The 11667-nt window shown below is 41.0% G+C and overlaps 1 protein-coding gene across 1 annotated transcript in view; it reads left to right on the top strand.

Annotated features, from left to right (window-relative positions):
* Positions 1-11667, top strand: part of LOC111978172 (adhesion G protein-coupled receptor A1) — a 213420-nt gene that overhangs the window by 137717 nt on the left and 64036 nt on the right. The gene's annotated exons all lie outside the window — the stretch shown is intronic.

The following is an 11667-nucleotide window of genomic DNA, read 5'->3' as shown; positions in this document are numbered from 1 at the left end:
GTTTCATTTAATCTTTAAAAAAATACTTGGTCCTCGCCAATGACAAGCCTACCCATAACATGATGCAGCCACCACCATGGTTCAAAATATGGAGTGGTACTCAGTGATGTGTTGTGTTGGATTAGCCCCCAAGATAGCACTTTGTATTCTGCACCTAAAGTTATTTTTGTTACCACACTTTGCAAGGCATTGTCTTTGTGTTGAATCTGTATTTGAAATGTACTGCTCAACTGCAGGACCTTACAGATAATTGTATGTGTGGGGTACAATGATGAGTAGTCATTCAAAAAACACTACTATTGCACAGAGTGAGTCTATGCATCTTATTTTTTATTTAACCTTTATTTTATTAGGGAGTCATACTGAGACAATGGTTCTTTTTTTCAGATGAGTCTTGAATGACATAAAACATAAAATACATACATCAAATGGTAAATACAAAATCCAAGCAAAAAGAAAAACATGGTATATATGATGTCGCCAAAATCTAGGGCCGATAGAAACATCAACTGAATAATCTGCTTTCTACTATTTAGCGAAAGGCAGGACCTATTTCTATAGAAAAAGCCCATTTTTATTCTCAGCTTCTTAACTAACTCAACAATATGCTTTTTAAAAAGACATATTTTCATCTACCAGATATTTGTAAGCACGGACACAATCAATATGGATACCATCCAAAGTACATATGCTTAAATCAGACATATTTTTATGCACTCTAGAGACAACATATACTTAGTTTTACCTGCATTCAGTACTCATTTAAGGTCAATAAAGTTTTTCTGTAATACAATGAAGGCAAAACTGTAGTTCAGATAGAGCCTGGTCAACCGTGGGCAATAGCATACACAACAGTATCGGAATAGGCAATTTTGCACAGGCAAAATCCTAGAGGAAAAGCTGGTTCAGTCTGCTTTCCAATGGACACTGAAAGATATATTCACCTTTCAGCAGSGCAATAACATAAAACAAATATACACTCGAGTTGCTTACCAAGACGACATTGAATGTTCCTGAGTGTCCGAGTTACAGTTTTGACTTAAATCAGCATGAAAATCTATGACAAGACTTGAAAATGTCTGTCTAGCAATGATCAACAACCAACTTGACAAAGCTTGAAGAATTAAATGTTTTTAATAATGTGCAAATATTGTACAATCCAGGTGTACAAAGCTCTTAGAGACTTACCAAGAAAAACTCACAACTGTAATCGCTCCTAAAGGTGATTCTAACATGTAAGGGGTGTGAATACTTATTTAAATGAATTTTCTGCATTTCATTTTCAATAAATTTGCAAACATTTCTAAAAACATGTTTTCACTTTCACTTGTCATTATGGTTTATTATACAACGGGTGGGTCTAATCTTGAATGCTGATTGTTTAAAACCACATTGCAGCCGTAATTTATTCCACAAGTTACCACCGGCTAAATCTATGACGTTAAAATCTGACTGCACAATCCACTGTCTCATCAGCCCAACCAAGCCATTTAMAAACTTGATCTCCGCTATAAAAAGCATCTAGACATTATCTCACATTTCTTTTAGACTAACARTTAGTTTTCAACAGTTGAGATTTGTATAAACGTTGCTGTCTGTCTCTCCAACATTTGCTACATTGTATCAATATTCAAATTCGATTTCCAGCTGTTCCATAGTAATGAACGTGTTGGGAAGTGACAGACAGGTAGGCAGCGTTTCTCAGCCAGTCGAAACTATGAATCAGCTCGCATCATTTTTATGGATATATATATAAAGAAATGTCATGGAAAAAATGTCAAACGAAACAAAGTGCTGCTACTTTGCAGTCTTTCCAGCTTCAGTTTGAAGTGATTGCGTTAGCTATGTTGTTGGCTAGCTCCTCTGAACAACAGTGTCCTGACAAGTGAGCACATTTTCTCGTGCCTCATTAGCTCATTGTTATCGATGTATCCAAATAAATGTCACTAGAAAACAGCTTAAACAAATGCAAAACGTGGCTATTTTGCTGTTATTCTGGCTTAGCTTTTTTTTGTTGACATGTAAGTTAGCCATAGTTGGCTAGCTAGCAAGAAAGGGATAAGAACGTTTCCAGCCAGTATGACAATGGAACATTTAGAACGAACAACTGGGTCGCATCCATAGATACAGAACAAAAACACTGAACGACTGGGTTACATCTCTAGCAACCGAACCAATAGAYCGAACGACCAGCCGGCTTGGGTAGCAACCCTAGATTTGTGTCGGGACTATATCTTGTGGAAGGATGAAGTAGTATGACTAAATTCATCAAAATAACGTTTTTAATTGAAATATGTAATGAATATGTTGTTGACTGAATATGTTGTTTAACCCATTGTATAAAGTATAAAAGTGATAATGTCCTTGAAGCCGGCTTCTCAGGCATTATCACTTAATTGTGTGTTGATGAGTGGGAAAAAAAGTTGATTGAATCCATTTTGGATTCAYGATGTAACACAATAAAATGTGGAAGAAGTCAAGGTGTATGAATACTTTCTGAAGGCATTGTTAGCTTTCGGTTTCATTAAATTATTGTCACCGGGGCCCACCAGTGTAAGTGCAAAACTGCTTGCCGTACACTGTACTGCATGATTGTGCACATGGATTGGATTGTGGGTTTACTAACGCGTTAGTTCTAGTTTGTTGACTATAACTTTAATATGGTGACAACAAAGTATGCTGTGTAGCCGTTAMCGGTTACGGTATTAAGGTTTGGCTTGGATGTTTTTGCGCCTGGTCACAGACAGCTGTTGTGTTGTGCACACCAGCGAAAGGAAAATGTGAGAGGAGGAGAGCACGTAGATGCGAGAAGAAATTTTAAGAATMAAAGTAAACTGTGTTTGTGYGTGATCAGGGGTATATTATTTTKTCAGATTCTGTTGCGAAACGTTTCTTTAATGGAAACCTACCTGATTAGGGGAGGGACCTACCTGAATTTGTCCAATAGAACATTTTGTTTTAGTTGCAAAATGTTCCATTAATGATTACACCCCAGATCAGCTAGATGCAGGCAAGAGTGTGCAGGGTGGTATTGAATGTGTCACTGTCTGTCATCTTCATTACTCCAATTTGTCTCTAGACCTATGCACCTACGTTATAAACTTTCATTTGTAGGCTAGGTTGTAGCTCTCTACCTTACTCTTGTCTTTGTGTGAYACCCTAAATAAATGACAGGAACAAGCTGATTTCATGTCATTGATATATAACAGGAAGAGGAGGGACCTCTTAAACACTCCTTTGTGGCACTCCACAGCTGACAAGGTGCCATTGACATCAACCCTCTGATACCTTCCTGACTGATATGACTTGAGCTACTTTACTGCCACGCTGCTAAAAACCTAGGGTGCTTAGCTTTTAGAGTAGTATCTGGTGGTCTACTGTAGTGGTTCCCAAACTGTGGGACGTGTGGTGTCCCTCCACCCCCCCAATAAAAAAAAAACACACATATACTTGGCACACATTTATTTTGGGAGTTTCTCCCATTCTTCTCTGCAGATCCTCTCAAGCTCTGTCAGGTTGGATGGGGGAGCATTGCTGCATAGCTATTTTCGGGTTCAAGTACGGACTCTGGCTGGGCCACTCAAGGACATTCAGAGACTTGTCCCGAAGCCACCCCTGCATTGTCTCGGCTGTGTGCTTAGGGTTGTTGTCCTGTTGGAAGGTGAACCTTCGCCACCAATCTGAGGTCCTGAGCGCTCTGGAACTTGTTTTCATCAAGGATCCCTTCTGTCTTTTGCTCTGTTCATTTCCCTCGATCCTGACTAGTCTCCAGTCCTTGCCTCTGAAAAACATCCCCACAGCATGATGCTGCCACCACCATGCTTCACCGTAGGGATGGTGCCAGGAGTTTCCTCCAGATGTATCGCTTGGCATTCAGGCCAAAGAGTTCAATCTTGGTTTTCATCAGGCCAGAGAATCTTGTTTTTCATGGTCTGAGAGTCCTTTAGGTGCCTTTTGACAAACCCAAGTGGGCTTTCATGTGCCTTTTACTGGGAGTGCTCCGTCTGGCCAATCTACCATAAAGACCTGATTGGTGGAGTGCTGCAGAGATGGTTGTCCTTCTGGAAGATACTCCCATCTCCACAGAGGAACTCTGTATCTCAGTCAGAGTGACCATCGGGTTCTTGGTCACCTCTCTGACCAAGGCCCTTCTCCCCCGATTGCTCAGTTTGGACGGGCGGCCAGCTCTAGGAAGAATCTTGGTGGTTCCAAACTTTWTCCATTTAAGAATGATGGAGTTCACTGGGTTCTTGGRTACCTTCAATGCTGCAGAAATGTTTTGTARCCTTCCCCAGATCATGGCTTGGTTTTTGCTCTGACATGCACTGTCAACTGTGGGACCTTTTATATAYACAGGTGTTTGCSTTTCCAAATCARGTCCAATCAATATCATTTACTACAGGTGGACTCCAATCAAGTTGTAGAATACCCCAAAGTGAAAACAGGTTTTTAGAAATTTTTCCAAATGTATTAYGAATAAAAAACAGAAATACCTTATTTACATAAGTATTCAGACCCTTTTCTATGAGACTCAAAATTGAGTTCAAGTGCATCCTTTTCCGTTGATCAACCCTGAGATGTTTCTACAACTTTATTGGAGTACASCTGTGGTAAATTCAGAATGGGACCAAACAAATAAGAATATAATATGTTTCTAAACCCTTCTACATTAATGTGGATGCTGCCACGATTACGGATAGTCCTGAATGAATCGTGAATAATGTTAAAGTTACAGACGTACAAATATCATACCCCCAAGACACACTAAGCGCTCACCATTAGAATAACAGGGGAGGTTAGCGGTTGATATTTAAGTGATAATGCCCGAGAAGCCGGTGTTTGGACGATATATTGGCCCGTGCCAATTTATCCTCCAAACACCGGCTTCTCAGGCATTATCACTTTTATACAACGGGTTACAAACATATTCAAATAATGCTTGATATATTTTCATTAAAAACGTTATTTTGATTAATTATATAGTCCCGATACAAATCTAGGGTTGCTACCCAAGTCGGCTGGTCGTTCGTTCTATCGGTTCGGTTGTGTTGGTCAATTTCTGATCAGMTCWATATAGTTATCAAACATACATTAGTAATGGAAAGGAAACAGAGACTCTTTGTTTAAGTATTAAAAATTCTCCTTTTCTAATACAATTGTAGGCAGAAGTTGGTACCGAGTACAGTATATGATACCTCTCCCCAGGTTCTGCAAAATGTTTAAGACATCCTGTAACTCATATAGCCTCTCCCAGCCCTCCTTGCGTGTGTTTCCATGGCAACAACATTTTAATAAATCTAACCTCCCCCTGACAGCAGCAACCATCTTGTCAGCAATTAAAAGCTCAGAAATGGGTTTGACCGAAACTTGACCTTCCATCACAAGTATAGGGTCATAACAAGGTGAACGAGTCCAAGCATCTTTTGACAGGTGGCTGTTTTTATCAGGCCTGCGGCAGCCTTGTGTTCTCAGGAAACCAGTTGTATTCTCAGAACCTCAGATAGCCAGGTGTGGCCCAGACAGGATGATTATGAACGTAGGTGGTTTCCACCTTCTGATAGTGTCTGAAGGGCACAACACTCAAAACAGGTGTTAACACACACACACCACACACACACAACACACACAACACACCACACCAACACCACCAACACATAACACACACACACACACAGAGGTCTCAGGACCTTACAGTTTATCATAACACAATTTATTAACCCTTTAAAAGGTATGATGCGTTGGTTTAACCCCTTCAGTTGCAAGAGATGCAACCCAGTTGTTCAGTCTTTTTGTTCTGTATCTATGGACGCGACCCAGTGGTTCGTTCTAYATGTTCCATTGCCATACTCYCTGGCAATGTTCTTATCCATTGCTTGCTAGCTAGCCAACTACGGCAAACTTACAGTCACCTCAAAAAGTGCAGTCAGAATAACAGCAAAGTAGCTGAATTTGCATTTGTTTAGCTGTTTTCTAATGACATTTATTTGGATACATCCTGAACAATGAGCTAATGAGGTACGATTTTGCCTGGCATAGAAACTGTGCTCACTTGTCAGGACACTGTTGTTCAGAGGAGCTAGCCAACAGCACAGCTAACACAATCACTTCAAACTGAAGCTGGAAAGACTGCAAACTAGCTGCACTTTCTTTCGTTTTACCTTTATTCAATGACATTTCTTWGTATATATCCATAAAAATGATGCCAGCTGATTCATGATTTCGACTGGCTGAGAAACGCTGCCTGTCTGTCTCGTCCTGACACGTTCATTACTATYGGACAGCTGGAGATTGATTTGAATATTGAWGCAATGTTGCAAATTTCGTAGAGACAGACAGCAAGTTTGATACAAATCTCCGCTGTTGAAAACGAAATGTTAGTCTAAAAGAAATGTGAGAAGGTCTAGATGCTTTTTATAGCGGAGATCAAATTTATAAATTGCTTGGCTGGGCTGATGAGACAGTGGATTGCACAGTCAGATGGAACAGAGTAAATATGCATTTTAACGTCATAGATTTAGCCGGTGGTAACTTGTGGAATAGACACCGGCTGGAATGCGGTTTTAAACAATCAGCATTCAGGTTTAGACCCCCCCCCCCAGTTGTATAATTGTGCATATGTAACTTTCTCACTCATCATTATTCATTCAGGACTATCCATAATCATGGTATCATCCACATTAATTTAGAAGTGTTTAGAAACATGTTCAATTATTAAAGTGGAACTGAAATCATTTTAACAACTTTGCAGAAATGAAACAAACAGTTCATGTTACAAAATCAACTTCATAAGAGGTTTTAAAAATAGGTTATATTTGACTCAACATTCCATGACGTACAGTAAGGCATTTTTGGCAGAATAMGTGGATACAGTTCAATGCATGATTAATAGAATTCACCAATAGATTTCTTGGTAGTCCAAAAAATATTGTTCAATATTATATGACTCAATATTTCGGACAAAATTGACAAATGTAGCTAAGGCTGTGAAGGCTAGCGTATGTATTTATGTAGCAAGCTAAAAACACTAAGCCTAATGTTAGCTAGATAGCTAGCTAGCTGCTTAGAGGATGTCATGTCATTGGAGGAGTGGGTGAGTGACTGAATTTTTCCCCTCATAACGTTTTTTGGTGGCTACACAGCTAGAGATGCAGGTGTCATTGGTTAGCTAGCAAGAAATGCTGAACTCGGAACGYCTGTTATCCAGTTAGCATATCTCTCYTGTTCGCAAATTCACTATTGCGCTCTATTCCGATTTCTGAGCACTCTCGTCTGAGTGTGCCAGAGAGCAGAATAACCGATGAATTGACAAACACACAACACCCGCTGAATATGATGGGTGTCAGTAAGCGTAGTCAAAAAAGGAATAGTTAGTCACGAACGCTCTAGATAACTTATAAACAGCCTAACCAGCTCTGCTAGGGCGAGTAAAATGGTCAGAGTGAGGTGTTCTCTCATTTGTGTCTGGAAGTAGCTAGCTAGCAAGCTAGGCAACTTTAGCCAGTTAGCTAAGGTGCTTGGTTTGGACAAGCATGCATTGGCAGGCAAGCTGCAGAAGGACGGGCAAGCTACTTACTATTCCCCATTGTTTATCAGTGCAATTTTGAAGGCCAGCCAACGAGAAAGGTTTGAGAGGGTTTATCTAATGTTCCTTTGTTAGATTTTAGCTCATCTTGCTCTGGCTAGCATTAGTTGATGATCTTGTTGTTGTTGATGTGCYTATAGGGACAGATAGCCTACTTTCTTATGGTTGTTTGATCAACAGGACTGTAAAGTTCCCWAATGTAAGAGAACTTCTGTGGTATTTACATATTTGCAGAAATCCATTCAGGTGTATTTTGTGACTTTTGTAGATTGCTTCCAATGATCAGAAGTCGCGCTGTTGCAACTGCCTGTAAACACACAGTCCAGTTCAAAATGAATGATGGCAGGCCCGTGTGGCAAATGGCTTGTTTGCATAAAGGCCTACTGMAGCTCTGATTGGCTATGACGCACCGGTCTGCGTAGACTCCTGTCCTGGACGAGGCAGATGTTTTATTTACCGCAGTGTCAATTAATTGTCTAAACGCATGACTGCTTTCCCACTCTATATTGCTGTAGAATTTCCACAAATGTCTTACTATATGTATACGGAATAAAAATATAAATGCAACATGCAATAATTTTAAAGAATTCATAAGGCCCTAATCTATGGATTTCACATGACTGGGCAGGGGTGCAGCCATGGGTGGGCCTGGGAGGGCCTAGACCCACCCACAGGGGAGCCAGGGCCTGCCAATCAGAATGAGTTTTTCCCCACAAAAGGGCTTTATTACAGGCAGTTTCATCAGTTGTCCGGGTGGCTGGTCTCAGACGATCCCGCAGGTGAAGAAGCCAGATGTGAGGTCCTGGGCTGGCATGGTTACACGTGGTCTGCAGTTTTGAGGCCGGTTGAACATAATGCGAAATTCTCTAAAACGACGTTGGAGGTTGCTTATAGTAGAGAAATTAACATTAAATTCTCAGGCAACAGCTCTGGTGGACATTCCTGCAGTCAGCATGGCAGTTGCACGTTCCCTCAAAACTTGAGACATCTGTGGCAATGTGTTGTGTGACAAAACTGCACATTTTAGAGTGGCCTTTTATTGTCACCAGCACAAGGTGCACCTGTGTACTGATCATGCTGTTTAATCAGCTTCTTGATATCTTGGCAAAGGAGAAATGCTCAATGTGTGCACAAAATTTGAGAGAAATAGCTTTTTGTGCATATGGAACGTTTCTGGGATCTTTTATTTCAGCTCATTTAACATGGGACCAACACTTTACATGTTGTGTTTATATTTATGAAAATGTGAAYATTACCATTTCTAAGTGCTTGCTTGTCAGAACATTTTAAGAAAAAGTGTCATTCTTCATGGGGGTGTCAGAGGAAAGCCCATAAAATTGTCAGAGACTCCAGTCACCCAAGTTATAGACTGTTTTCGCTGCTATCGCACGATAAGCAGTGCCGGAGTGCCAAGTCTAGGACCAAAAGGCTCCTCAATAGCTTCTACCCCTAAGCCATAAGACAGCTGAACAATTCATAAAATCGCCACCGGACAATTTACATTGACCCCCCCCTTCCTTTTGTACACTRGCTGTTTGTTTGTTACCTATGCATAGTCACTTCGCCCCCACCTACATGTACAGATTACCTCACAGCCTGTACCCCCGCACACTGACTAGATACCGGTGCCCCCTGTATAAAGCCTCATTATTGTTATTCTTATTGTGTTACTTTTATTATTGCTTTTAATTCTATTCTACTTGGTAAATATTTTATTCTTCTTGAACTACACTGTTGGTTAAGGGCTTGTAAGTAAGCATTCCACAGTAAAGTCTACACTTGTTGTATTCGGCGCGTGACAAATACCATTTTATTTGATGATCAGATTTTAATGAGGTTTCATGTTGCTAAAAAMCTGTCAGTTACACTTTAAGTGTTTATAGAAAAATATMATATTCTTATTTACAATAGAAATTACACAATACATTGTTATACCATTCATTTCTATTGTGCATGCTGTGTCTGGGCAACCGAAAGAAAAGCAACTCACAGAATCACATACATTCCGTAATGCTCATTACTAGATGAACAATGGTCCCTCCCCCCAAAAGGAATTATGTCACGCAAACAATCCAGTCAACGTGTTCTCCGAATGAACAAAACATACGTAGCGCTCCTGGGGACATGGATAATCAGAATGAATCTCACTCTTAATGTCACATTACTAAAGTAGCAGATGCTCATTGAGAACGTTTCAACATCGAGTTGCATCTCTCCTACATCTCTCCTACATCTGTCCTACACATCTGGAAGCATATGTTGCCCTTTACAGGGCTCACACAGAGCCGTTACTGTGCCGTCACGTTACAATGAGAACACGCACATCATCGTGACAACTACAGTATGTGCGTCATTCTCTGGGAATGGTTTGCTCCTCTTTCAGGGTCATATCCATCAAGAAATCTGAAAGCTAGCTTAGCTCTATTGATTTGACAGCACTGTGATCATCAACTGCACGGGATAGGGGGYTTGGAGCGATGCTTTCACATCCCTTCCATCAAGACACACGAAAGCTAGCGCCATTGATTTGGCTGCACTGTGATCATCACATCAGTTGAACTGATTGGGCACCGCTGCTGAGGTATCTACAGATAGAAGATACATGGTAGTGAACAGGGCTGTCCCCCAGGGCTGTGTGTGTTCATGGCTGTAAGTCTATTCTACACAGTTGTCCTTCTCTATCACAACTTCCCTGACCAGCCATGCAGAATCCTTTCCCTGGGCTCACCCACAGGCTTATTCAGGGGCCTGTAGGGGCCCGTGACCTCTGCTGCCCTGTGTGCTGAGCACTAATAGGCCCAGTCAGGGGAGAGAAGAGCAGGGGAAAGGGAGGGATGGAGGGCTGTGACCAGAGGCTGATCTAGATCTCTTACAGATATGTAACAGTGTGACAGGGAGAGACGACCACTCAGAACATCACCAGCCAGTCTAATGGAGCCTGAACCGAGAGAGGCAGAGGGAGAGCAGGGAAAGAGAGGGAGAGAAAATAGCGATGGAGAGGKAGCTGAAGAGAGGGAGAGAGAAAAAGAGGGCAAAAGTGAGAGAGAGCTAGAGGATGCGTATGTGGAAAGATGGGGAGAGAGTGTGAGAGGGAAAAGAAAAGAGAGGGAACTAGGCAAAAGGAGGAGGGAGGCCGCTGGTTGCAAGTACAACTGCAATTCTCAGCTTTCGTCATGGCAATGTGTAAACGACAGGACCTTTATCTGTCCAGAGGGGTTACGATTACGTAGAAGAGCAAGTTCTCAGGGTCAACGTGTCTCATTGGACATATCACCATCACCATCCTCATCACTGAGGCTATAATGGTAACTGAGACTAGCTCTGACTCTTAGTCCCTGAGCCTTTACACCACATTCAAACATTTACCACTTGACAGGACAACTTACTATCTTCACTGAACCTATCAAAACTACTCGTCAAATACCTTATTGGATTAAACCAGTAGCCTCCTGCTTAGAAAAATCCATGTATACCCAACTAAATCTTTATACACTATCCGTATTCAGTGAGCTCCAAAAGTTGACACATTGCCTGTTGTTTTGGCTCTGTACTCCAGTGCTTTGGATTTGAAATGATACAATGATTATGAAGCTGCAGACGGTCAGCTTCCATTTGAGGGTATTTTCATCCATATCGGGTGAACCGTTTTCTTGTACATTGTTTGTCGACATGGTATGTGAAATATGATACCATATCTGTTTTGTCTGACCCTGATGTCTTTCCCTCTCTCTCTCTTTCTCGATCTCTCCCTCTCTCTCAATTCAATTCAAGGTGCTTCATTGGCATGGAAATCTTAACATTGCCAAAGCAAGTGAAGTAGATAATAAACAAAAGTGAAACAAACAATCATAATGTACAGTAAACATTACACTCACAGAAGTTCCAAAAGAATAGAGACATTTCGAATGTCATTATGTCTATATGCAGTGTTGTAACGATGTGCGAGTTAAAGTACAAAAAGGAAAAGAAATAAACATAAATATGGGTTGTATTTACAATGGTGTTTGTTCTTCACTGGTTGCACTTTTCTTGTGGCCACTTGTCTCAACTTGTCTCTTCTCTCTCTCTCTCTCTCTCTCTCTCTC

This window comes from Salvelinus sp. IW2-2015, linkage group LG18 (genome assembly GCF_002910315.2).
Source record: "Salvelinus sp. IW2-2015 linkage group LG18, ASM291031v2, whole genome shotgun sequence".
Lineage (NCBI taxonomy): Eukaryota > Metazoa > Chordata > Actinopteri > Salmoniformes > Salmonidae > Salvelinus > Salvelinus sp. IW2-2015.
The sequence above is the reverse complement of the archived record's forward strand: the minus strand, read 5'-3'. Positions and strand labels throughout refer to the sequence as shown.